This window comes from Amblyraja radiata, chromosome 8 (assembly GCF_010909765.2).
Source record: "Amblyraja radiata isolate CabotCenter1 chromosome 8, sAmbRad1.1.pri, whole genome shotgun sequence".
Taxonomy (NCBI): Eukaryota; Metazoa; Chordata; class Chondrichthyes; order Rajiformes; family Rajidae; genus Amblyraja; species Amblyraja radiata.
Window position 1 is genome coordinate 79,418,813 of NC_045963.1, and position 12,584 is coordinate 79,431,396.

A 12,584-nucleotide genomic window follows, 5' to 3' on the forward strand; every position below is an offset into this window, starting at 1 on the left:
GGGAGATCTTACAGAGGTATGCAAAATCATGAGAGAAATAAATCGCTTAGATGCACAGAGTATTTTACCCAGAGTAGGGAAATCGAGGACAAGGGGAAAAAAATTCAGAGGAATCCGAGGGGTAACTTTTTCACACAGAGGGTGGTGGGTATATGGAACAAGCTGCCAGAGGAGGTAGTTGAGGTTGGGACTAGCCCATCGTTTAAGAAACAGTTGGACAGGTACATGGATAGGACAGGTTTGGAGGGTTATGGACCAAGCGCAGGCAAGTGGGACTAGTGCAGCTGGGACATATTGGCTGGTGTAGGGTGATGGGCCTGTTTCCACTCTGTATCACTCCATGACTCTGACCATCTTCACTGTCTTACTCCCCAAGAGGAATAAGAGATGTTGCTGTCCTAATTCTGCTTGATTAGTTTATTTAATAATTTCAGATAACCCACATCCTCTATGCTCTCACACAATTGTCCACCAAATGTTGTACCTTTGATTTATCTTTCCTACCCATCATGGTTCCAGCCATCTGTCTTTGTCCAGCATTTTGTGTCTAGCTTCAATTTAAACCAGCATCTGCAGTTCTTTCTTACACATTCTGTCCCACTACCCCTATACTGCAAAATAGACAATCCTTCCTTAGTCCTGATGTGTGGTCTTGACTGGATACATCAATTTGTGCCTTTTGCCTCTACTGATTTGACCCACTGAATTCTCCCAGTGTTTTCTGTCATGATGTTCATTGTTGAAGGACGAAACCTTACCAGAACAGTGGAACACAATGCTGGAGTAACTCAGCAGATCAGGCAGCATGGAGTTTAAAAAAAACAAATGAATCCCTTTATGTCCTGACTAGTAATTGTCTTTCAGCCAGCACCACTGAAAGCAGGAGCTTGCTGTACATAAATTGATGCTCAGCCAGTAGGGCTGCTGCTTCACAGTGGTGGCATGATCTGCGTTTGATCCTGACCCAGCACTGGAGATGTGAAAGTCACGCTCTCCCCGTGACTGGATTTTCTCAAATATACAAACAAATATACATACAAAATTCTTAGGGGGTTGGACAGGCTAGATGCAGGAAGATTGTTCCCGATGTTGGGGAAGTCCAGGACAAGGGGTCACAGTTTAAGGATAAAGGGGGAATCCTTTAGGACCGAGATGAGAAAACCATTTTTCACGCAGGGAGTGGTGAATCTCTGGAACTCTCTGCCACAGAAGGTAGTTGAGGCCAGTTCATTGGCTATATTTAAGAGGGAGTTAGATGTGGCCCTTGTGGCAAAAGGGATCAGGGGGTATGGAGAGAAGGCAGGTACAGGATACTGAGTTGGATGATCACTTGAATGGTGGTGCAGGCTCGAAGGGCCAAATGGTCTACTCCTGCACCTATTTTCTATGTTTCTAAATGTGCATGGTGCTCTGTTAATTGTCCACTGTAAATTGCCACTAGTGGAGATAAGTGGTCGAATTTTGGTGGGGTGGGTTAGGGTATGATTGGTGTGGGCAAAGGGGCTTGCAATCTGTTTCTCTCTGTCTCTAATAGTAATTACATTTACAAAGATTATGAAGACATCATGTAAATTCAAGAGTTCAAGAGACATTTATTATCACATGCACCAATTGGTAGTGAGATTTGAATTACCATACGAATAAAAATAACACAATAAACACGATAGAATTTAACATGAACATCCCAACACAGCAGAATCAACGTTTCCCACTGTGAGGGAAGGCAATAAGGTTCAGTCATCTTCCTCTTTGTTCACCCGTGCTCTGCTGTTCAGCTATGTAGTTGCTTCCTGCCAATACATTTACAATTTAATTGGAAAGTGAAACTTTTGACAAATGACCACTAGGCGGAGCCTGTGCTACACTCTCAGCAATGACTGCTGGGATCCATTTAATCAGGTCTACCAGTGTACATAGTGAAAGCAGTTCTATAATCAGTTCATCTCAGCAAGAAAGGATGCCTAAAAAGTCAAGTTCAATTACACCAAGGAGCCAACACATTTTAGTCTTGGAGTATTGACAAGTATATGAAGGAACAGTGAAAAGCTTTTTGCATGCGAGCAGATCAGATACACATGAAAACAGCCAGGCCAAACACAAGTAGGGGAGGAATATACTGGAATACAGAATATAGTATTGCAGCATTGCAGTGCAACAGTTCCAGAGGAAATGTTTTATGTTTGCACTGGGGATGGAAAATCAGGACTGTACCCTAGTTTATAGAAGGACCGTTCAGAAGTCTTATAACTGAGGGGAAGTAGCTAAACCTGAGTCTGGTGGTACACGCTTTCAAGCTTTTATATCTTCTGCTGGGGAGAAATGACCGGGGCGAGAAAGGTCCTTCATGATGTTGGCTACTTTCCCACCAGTTATTTGGACAAATATATGGATAGGTGTTTCAGGGATGAATGAGGCTTGACCAGAATGCCAACTTGGTCAGTATAAACAAAATGGGCCGAATCAGTGCTGTATAGCTCTGACTCAATAAGAATGAAGTTCTTGTGGGTGAGAGCAGGAACTGCAAGTGAATGGGCAATCTGATCATAGCACCAAGGTAGAGGATGCCATTCAGGCTGGACAGTGAAAAGTAGATGAAATAGGGTGGAGTATATTAAGGGAGATAGACAATAGACAATAGGTGCAGGAGTAGGCCATTTGAGCCAATGTGATCATGGCTGATCATCCCCATTCAGTACCCAGTTCCTGCCTTCTCCCCATATCCCCTGACTCTGCTATTTTTAAGAGCCCTATCTAGCTCTCTCTTGAAAGCATCCAGAGAACCTGCCTCCACTGCCGTCTGAGGCAGAGAATTCCACAGACTCACCACTCTCTGTGAGAAAAAGTGTTTCCTCGTCTCTGTTCTAAGTGGCTTACTCCTTATTCTTAAACTGGCCCCTGGTTCTGGACTCCCCCAACATCGGGAACATGTTTCCTGCCTCTAATGTGTCCAAACCCTTAACAATGAGATACCCTCTCATCCTTCTAAACTCCAGAGTGTACAAGCCCAGCTGCTCCATTCTCAGCATATGACAGTCCCGCCATCCCGGGAATTAACCTTGTAAACCTAAGCTGCACTCCCTCAATAGCAAAAATCCCCGGAGAACATAGCATGATAGGTACAAAAGAAATCGCAAGGTAGGTACTACTTACTCTGCAGTCATGAGCTTAAACCTCCAAGGCCATGTGGGATTCAAGTACACTGAAGTATATAACATTCTTCTCCGTGGATTTGCACCTTGTCGTGGTGGAGAAGCTTGTGTCGTCCTGAGATCCTGAGAGTGATGCCGTCTGGAACTGTGCTCCTGGTAGGGCCACCCATGGCGGTAAGGTCGAGGGGGAGGTCTCTGACAAAGAGCAATCCAACCAAGACCTCAAGGGTGGAACAGGCGGAGGATGATGGCTGACCTTAGTGGAGCGTCACAACGGCTGGGAAGGCGGATGAAGGCTGCAGCAGAAAAGGGTCTCCGGTCGTCTTGGACTCCATGCCACTGGATCCTGACCCAGATCTGTCAAGGACCGTGTGGTGGCTGTCTGTGCACCAGTCTCCCCACGTTAAACAAAGTCACGCACAGGCGTCCTCCATGAGAGGACAGTCATACTCGTTTCGAGTGGCCGCTGATGATGATGATGATAATTTAGTAAACAAAACACACAAAGTGCTGGAGTAACTCAATGGGTCAGGCAGCATCACTGGAGTCTCATTGAAGGAATCCGACCCGAATCAGACTGAAGAAGGTCCCAACCAAAAAGTCACCAGTCTATGTTCTCCGGGGATGCTGACTGATCCGGGGGGTACCGACCCAAAACGTCACCCATTCCTTCTCTCCAGAGACACTGCCTGTCCCGCTGAGTTACTCCAGCATTTTGTGTCTATCTTCAAGTTACGCCAGCGTGTTCTAATTATATGCGGATGGGGTGAGACTACCTGTGTATAATATCTGGCATGTAAAAAAGCATATGGCACAGAGACCAAATGGCCTCCTTGTGAGAAGCATGTGTTCTTCATGTCGTGTTATAAATCAATAGACAATAGGTGCAGGAGTAGGCCATTCGACCCTTCGAGCCAGCACCGCCATTCAATGTGATCATGGCTGATCATCCCCAATCAGTACCCCGTTCCTGTGGAAGCAGGCACTTCAGCCCAACTTACCCACATGGGCCATCATGTCCCACCGGCTACACTAGTCCTTATTCCTGCGCTTGGTCCATATCCCTCCAAACTTGTCCTGTCTGTTTCTTAAACGCTGGAATAGTCCCAGCCTCAACTACCTCCTCTGGCAGTTTGTTCCATACACCCACCACCCTTCCGATTCCTATTAAATCTTTTCCCCTTCACCTTGAAGCTGTCTTCTGGTCCTCGATTCCCCTACACTGGGCAAGAGATTCTGCGCATCTACATGATCTATTCCTCTCATGGTTTTATACCCCTCTATAAGATCACCCCCTCATCCTCCTGCGCTCCTAGGAATCGATTCCCAGTCTACTCAACCTCTCCCTATAGCTCAGACCCTCTAGTCCTGGCAACATCCTTGTGAATCTTCTCTGAACCCTTTCAAGCTTGACAATATATTTCTGAAAACAAGAACTGAACACAATACTGTAAATGTGGTCTCACGAACGTCTTATACAACTGCAACATAACCTCCCAACTTCTATACTCAATACTCTGACTGATGAAGGTCAAAGTGCCAAAAGCCTTTTTGACCACCTTATCTACCTGCGACTCCACCTTCTAGGGACCATGCACCTGCACTCCTAGATCCCTCTGCTTTCCAACACTCCCCAGAGGCCTACCATTTACTGCGTAGGTTCTACCCTTGTTAGACGTCCCAAAATGCAACATATCACACTTCTCTGTATTAAACCATTCCTCTTCCCACCTGGCCAATCAATCCAGATCCCGCTGCAATCGTTCACAACCATCTTCACTATCTGCAAAACCACCCACTTTTGTATCATTAGCCAACTTGCTAATCTTGCCCTATATGTTCTCATCCAAATCATTGATGTAGATGACAAACAGTAACGGGCCCAGCACCGAACCCTGGGACACACCACCAGTCATAGGCCTCCAGTCCGAGAAGCAGCCATCACCCTCTACTTCCTTCCATGAAGCCAATTTGCTATCCATTCAGCTATCTTTCCTTGGATCCCACGCAATCTAACCTTCCAGAGCAGCCTACCATGTGGAACCTTGTCGAATGCCTTAAGGGCCTGTCCCACCAGCATGCGATTACATGCGTCTAGCGCGACCAAACATGGTCGCTTGAGTCGGAGGCGTATGGAATTGTGTGGGGCTGGTCCCGACATCGCACGGGGCTCCAAAAATCTTGCACTGTCCGAAATCTTCGCGCGCCAACGGCCTGTCGGCCCGCAGGCGCATTGACGGCATACGCCTAGCGCATGGCGTTGCGCGATGACATCACCGCCCGGCGTGCCGTTGCGTGATGACGTCACCGCCCGACGCCGTGCGCTGTCCAAATTCAGTCGGCCCGCCTCCTGCCCAGCTGATTGGTGAGTTTGATGTCGGGACCAGCCCCACACAACTCCATACGCCTCCGCGGTTCAAAGTGGGACCGGCCCCGCGCGGCCGTACGCCTCAAGCGACCACGTTTGGTCGCGATAGACGCATGCAATCGCATGCTGGTGGGACAGGCCCTTTATTGAAATCGCTGTATACTATATTCTGTTGTGCTGAAGCAAAGCAAGAATTTCATTGTCCTATCTGGGACACATGATGATAAACTCTCTTGAATCTTGATCTGCAGCTCTGAAGCATTCAAGATTCTTTGGGTGATAATTAAAATAGTTAACCATCCTTGTTTAAAACAAAAAGCCATATCTAAAAATAGGATTAGAGCAAATGATAATGTTTAAGTATAATTAAGATTCCTGGAGGAAAAAGTTATAGAAACATGAATGTACTTGTTGCGCATGCTCCATCTGTTTAAGGTTGTGGTTTTCAAAGATGGGAAATTAAAAAAAAGCTTTACACTTTCATAAACTGGGTTCTGGTTTGATCACGGTATGCATAGATTTTGCCTGTAACTTAAACTGTTCAGTGCTCTAATACATTGCAATTGTTTTGAAAAGATAAAGGTAGTCTGGAGTGTTGATTTGTAGTCCTTGTAATAATAATGGCCTCACACCATGTCAGTTTATATTGAGTTTATTAGGAACAAGCAACACACAAGTTCTCACTTGAGAGTTCACTTTAGGACTAACAGAATGCAGCAGACCACGACGCTAACAAGCTAGTGGGCGTAACTACAAACGCATGACTCATAGCATGAGCCACTAATCTACATTAAATTAGATTAGTGTAGATTAGGCTTCTTCAATAATCAATATTTTTAACAGTGTTGCACCAGAAGTACTGAACATAGTAAACACTTCACTTCAATCGGGGCATTTTCCCGAAGCCTTAAAAACAGCAGTGATCAAGCCCCTATTGAAGAAGCCTAATTTGGATGCCTCAGCTATGAGGAACTACAGGCCCATATCTAATTTAGCATTTTTGGCAAAGATTATTGAAAGGGTAGTTTACCAACAAATTTACTGCTTTATGACCCAAAACAATATTTTTAATGTTTTCCAGTCGGGATTTCGGCCACATCACAGCACCGAGACTGCACTCACTAAGGTCCTAAACCACATACATCTAAACAGTGATGCATCAAAAGCTTCAGTTTTGGTACTTCTAGATCTCAGTGCTGCTTTTGATACGGTGGACCACAACATACTGCTTGACAGACTGGAGAAGTGGGTGGGACTCTCTGGTTCTGTGCTGGACTGGTTCAAATCTTACTTGAAAGATCGGGATTATTTTGTTTCCCTTGGTAATTTTGAATCAGAGCGTACAAAACTCACATGCGGGGTTCCTCAGGGCTCCATTCTTGGACCCATTTTGTTCAACATTTATATGCTCCCCCTAGCTCAGATCATAGAGCATTTTAACATATCCTACCACACTTATGCCGATGACACACAACTATATATCGCAGTGTCACCACATGACCATAGTCCCCTACACTCACTGAGCCAGTGTGTCAAACATATCAATGAGTGGATGAACCAGAACTTCCTCCAGCTCAATGCAAATAAGACAGAAATTATTGTCTTTGGTCCCAAAAAAACAAGGCTAGAGGTGAGTGCTCAACTCGACTCAATTGCACTGAAAACCACAGACAAAGCCAGAAACCTTGGTGTAGTTATGGACTCGAATTTGAATTTTAACAGCCATATAAAGACCATTACCAGATCTGCCTATTACCATCTAAAAAATATTGCAAGAATCAAGGGATTTCTGTCCAAAGACACTGAAAAACTTGTTCATGCATATATTTTTAGTAGGTTAGATTATTGTAATGGCATCTTTACAGGTCTCAATAAAAAATCAATTAAACAACTGCAGTTTATCCAAAATGCCGCTGCCAGAGTCCTGACCAACACCAAGAAAATGGACCACATTACACCTGTCCTTAAATCTCTGCACTGGCTCCCTGTGTGTAAGAGGATAGATTTTAAAATTCTGTTACTGACCTACAAGGCACTGAATGGTCTAGGTCCAAAATACATCTCTGACCTACTTGTTGTATATGAGGCACCTAGACTCCTCAGGTCTTCAGGGACAGGTTTACTCTGTGTTCCCAGGGTCAGAACTAAAAAGGCTGAAGCAGCATTGGGTTTTTATGCTCCACACCTGTGGAACAAGCTCCCTGAACACCTGAGGTGTGCACAGACTGTAAGCGCATTTAAATCAGGCCTAAAAACACTGTTGTTTACTATAGCTTTTCCATAACCCGACATGCAGGTAATCTTAACCGTCTAATTTTAACCCTTTTATGTGCTTTTTAAAATCGTTTTATTGTTTCATTGACATTGTTTTATTATTCATACATTTGTCGTATTGCTTATTTTGCAATTTTTAATTATTGACTATTTTATTTTTTCTTTCGTGTAAAGCACCTTGAATTGCTGTTTGCACGAATGGTGCTATGCAAATAAATTTGCCTTTGCCTTTTACAGGAGAATTATTAAAATTCAGTTTGAATATATTGAGCGTTTTCTGTTGATCCGTTTGCACTGCAGAAACATAGAAAATAGGTGCCGGAGTAGGCCATTCAGTATGATCATCCAAAATCAGTACCCTGTTCCAGCTTTCTTCCCATACCCCTTGATTCCCTTTTCCCTAAGAGCTAAATCTAACACTCTGAGGAGGAACTATCAGTGGGTGGGCGGCGCGACCGACGTCGCAGCGGCCTCTGCAGTCTGTCTGTGTTTTTTTATTTTTTTGTCCCATTGAGGGTATAGTTTGTAGTGGGCTTTTAAATGTGTATGTGTGGAGGAAACTTTTAGATCTCTTCCCTGCACGGAGACCCAACCTTTTCCCTGTCGGGTCTCCGTTGTCGTTGGGGCCTAGCACCGTGGAGCGGCCTCCAACCGGAACGACCTGGGGGCTCAAGTCACGGAGCCTGCGGAGCTGCGGACCTACCATCGTGGAGCTGGCCGGCTTCGGAGCGTGGAGAGCTGTGGTGGCTCGCTGCTGCAACCCGACTCTGGTGGATGGTGACACAGGGAGCTCGCGGGTCCCCGGTGGGAGACCGCTTTGCGGGGCACCGTCAACGGCGACTTCTCCCGCTCGAATTGCGGGGTTGAGAGTGACCTGGAGCAGGGCCTTACATCGCCCGGCGCGGCTTTAAGTGGCCGCGGGCTTGCTAGCACCCGCAGGGGGCTCCAACATCGGGACCCGGAGCAGGGCCTTACATCGCCCGGCGCGGCTTTAAGTTGCCGTGGGACTTGCTGGCGCCCGCCGGGGGCTTTGACTTTGGGAGAGGAATGGAGAGCAGGGGAGACAAGACTTTGCCTTCCGTCACAGTGAGGAGATTCACTGTGATGGATATTTGTGTAAATTGTGTTGGTGTGTGTCTTGGTTCTTTTCTTGTATGGCTGCAGAAACCAAATTTCGTTTGAACCTCATGTGTGGTTCAAATGACAAATAAATGGTATTGTATTGGTTTATTGCGCCAATAGATTATGCAACAGCAGTGTTCTACTTCATCTATTAATAATTAACACATCCCTACAGTTCAACTGGATAAATAATAAGGTGGAGCGAAGTCGAGAAAGCCGTAAGGAAGGCAAGGGCAGCTTCAACTCCAGGACTAAACGGAGTTCCATACCGGCAGTACAAAAATGCTCCAAATGTTCTACGGTTCCTATGGAGGCTAATGAAGGTAGCATGGAGATAGCAAACCATCCCAAAAGCATGGCGAAGAGCAGGGGGAGTGGTGATTCCCAAGGAAAAAGATGCCTCAAACATCGACCAATTCCCATAAATCAATCTGTTGAATGTTGAAGGGAAGATCTTCTTTAACATTGTTGCTCAAAGGATGATAACTTACCTGAAACAGAACCTGATTGATACGTCGGTACAGAAAGCTGGTATACCAGGCTTCTCTGGATGCTTATAACACACAAGCATGATATGGCGTCAAATCCAGTCTACAAGAAGGGAAGGAAGAGATCTGCACGTCTTATTCCTGGACCTAGCCAATCCTTTTGGATCTGTTCCCCATTCTCTCCTCTGGAAAGCCTTTTGAGTTCTTCCTTGTGCCAAAGACCATTACAAACCTGGTCAGAAATTACTTCCAAGATTTGCAATTCTGTATTACAACAGAATACATAACATCATGGCAATCACTGGAAGTGGGAATAATGGCAGGTTGCACCATCTCCCCGCTAGCCTTTACCATGGCGATGGAAGTGATCATCCGAGCTTCCAAGTGGGTCGTAGGAGGAGAGCGGCTGCAGTCTGGGCAGCGGCTACCTCTCATTCGTGCCTACATGGATGACATGACCACCCTGACCTCAACCATTGCATTTACCAAGCGCCTGCTGGAAAAGCTTCACGCGAACATAACATGGGCCCGGATGAAGTTGAAACCCAGCAAATCCAGGGGCATATTGTAGACAAGTGATTCCACATTGATGAAACACCCATTCTGATGGTGTCAGAGCTGCCAGTCAAGAGTTTAGGACGATGGTACAATGCAAGCCTCAAAGACTCAGACCAGTGTGACCAACTGAGGGAGAAAACTATCAAAGGCCTTGCTAGCATAGACAAGATCTCGATTCCTGGTATGTTGAAACTGTGGTGTCTGCAGTTTGGATTGCTCCCCCATCTGATGTAGCCTCTGACGAGGTCTACGAGGTCCCCATCACCAAAGTCGAGAAGCTGGAGAGGACAGTCAGTTCATACATCAAGAAGTGGCTTGGATTCCCGCGTTGCCTCAGCAATATCGGCTTGAATGGACACAGCACTCTGGAACTGCCTGTCTCTAGCCTCACAGAATACAAATGCAACAAAGTGAGACCAGACATGACCCTGACCGAGTCTCAAGATGAGCGGTATGAGCGGCTGCTCCCAGACTGGCAACTGGGAGGAAGTGGACCCCATCAGTGACTGCACAGCAAGCAAAATCTGCTCTCAGGCATGCAGTCATTGTAGGACAGGTGCAGCAGGGAAGAGGTGGGATTGGACTCGGGACAAGGCAACGTCCACCCAAAGAAGAAAGCTGGTAGTTGCTGAAGTCCATCAGCAAGAGGAGGCAGAGAGTTGCGCAAAGGCAGTCTCACAGTCCAAACAGGACCAGTGGACTACCTGGGAAAACCTGGAGCATCGTAAGCTTACCTGGAGGGATCTGTGGGAGATGGAAGGAAGCCGTCTTAGCTTCATCATCAGAGCCACCAACGATGTTCTTCCCATACCCACGAACCTAAACCAGTGGTTTGGAGAAAATCCATCATGTTCTCTCTGTCAAACCCCAGCAACATTCAGGCACATCCTCACTGGCTGCAAAACCAGTCTTTCACAAGGCCGCTACACCTGGAGGCACAATCAGGTCCTGCGACAACTGCCGATTACCTTGGAAGGAAGGAGAACTACCGCCAATGCCCTACCTCCCCCAACGCCTGGTTTCTTGAACACCACCCCTTTTGTAAAGGCAGGACAACTTCCAGAGAAGCCACTTGCAAGAAAGGAACCGACCCTCCAAGACACTGCCCAGGACTGGAAAATGCAGGCTGATCTAGACCAGAAGCTCACTTTTCCACCAGAGACCATCACAACTAATCTCAGGCCCGACCTGAGCTTGTGGTCAACCTCACAGAAGTCCCTGTACATCGTGGAGTTAACTGTGCCTTGGGAGGCTGCAGTAGGTGAAGCGCATGAATGCAAATGTCTGAAGTATTCAGACTTAGCTGGCGTACCCAGGTGCTCCCTGTACAGGTTGGTTGTGGAGGGTTTGTAGCCATGTCAACAACCAGACTCCTGAAGGGAACGAGAGTTCGAGGACAGGCCTTCCGGCAAGCCGTCTGGTCGCTGTCAGAGGCTGCCGAGCGAAGCAGCAACTGGCTGTGGCTTAAGAGAAAGGACTCCAACTGGGCTGCAAAATGACCAGCAAGAGGGGTAAAACGGAGGGGAGCGCACCTGGGACGTCAGGTGTTGCTGTTGAGCCCTCTGGAGGTGTCGTGGGCCTATCAACGAAACACCAAGGAAGGAGGGTGCCCACCTGATGACCCCAATGAAGTCTTTACCCCTACCCCCACTCAAGATAGTAAGAAGGTGCCAATTATAATAGGGATTGTAATATCAAGTCCTATAAGCTCAACTGAATGCAGAGTCAGGCTGCACTTTAATACTGACTTTTCTACTACCATCAGTGGTGGAATTTGTTCAGCAGCATCAATGAGATTGCTGATTACAGATAAATAAGCAATACGAACAAATGGAGTAGTTTGAACTGGGGATTCAAAGCCCTGCTTTTCTGGCTCTGCTAAACCTGGTGCTGAGAACATCAGCTGGAGGAGCAGGGCCATGATCCAAGAATGGGCTGGAGAATATAACTAGGGTGAAGCAGAAACCTGAGCTACAGGAGTCACGCTCTCTTGACTGTGGGAGACATCCTGGTTGCCAGGTGCGAGGTGTTGCTGTATAAATGATGCAGGTGCAGCTCATACCTTGCCTGACATGTGCTGTTGTGCTCACCCCTGTATTTCATCTGATCTGGAGACTGAAAATAAATGACATATATATTTGACCATTTTATGAATGAAATACATCTTTGGATAAAAACATCTGGTGTGCTCCTGCAGCTATACAGTGCAGATCAAACCCTCCTCCTCCTCAAAACCTATCCTTTTGACCCTGGTTCTGGCCATCCCCACCATAACAATTTCTTCTTTGGCTCTAAGCCTGCAGCACCATGGAATACCTCTCCACACTGAAAATACGATACATGCTCTCCACTTCCACCCCACTCCCTTCTCTGCAACTTAAAATATTCTTGATTTCTAACTTTTTCAGTTTTGATAGTCTTTGACCTGAAGATGGTGCTGTTTTTTCTCTGCACATATTCTGCTTCCCTTCTGATCATTTCTAGCACTGTTTTGATTCAGAATTCATAAATTTCATCAACATTCCTGTCAACTTTAAGCTCCTGAGGTTCATCAGATTTTTCCCTTTCTAGGCATATATTTAAATGTCAACAACTAAGTTGGTGACCAATATCCTCTACAAGCCC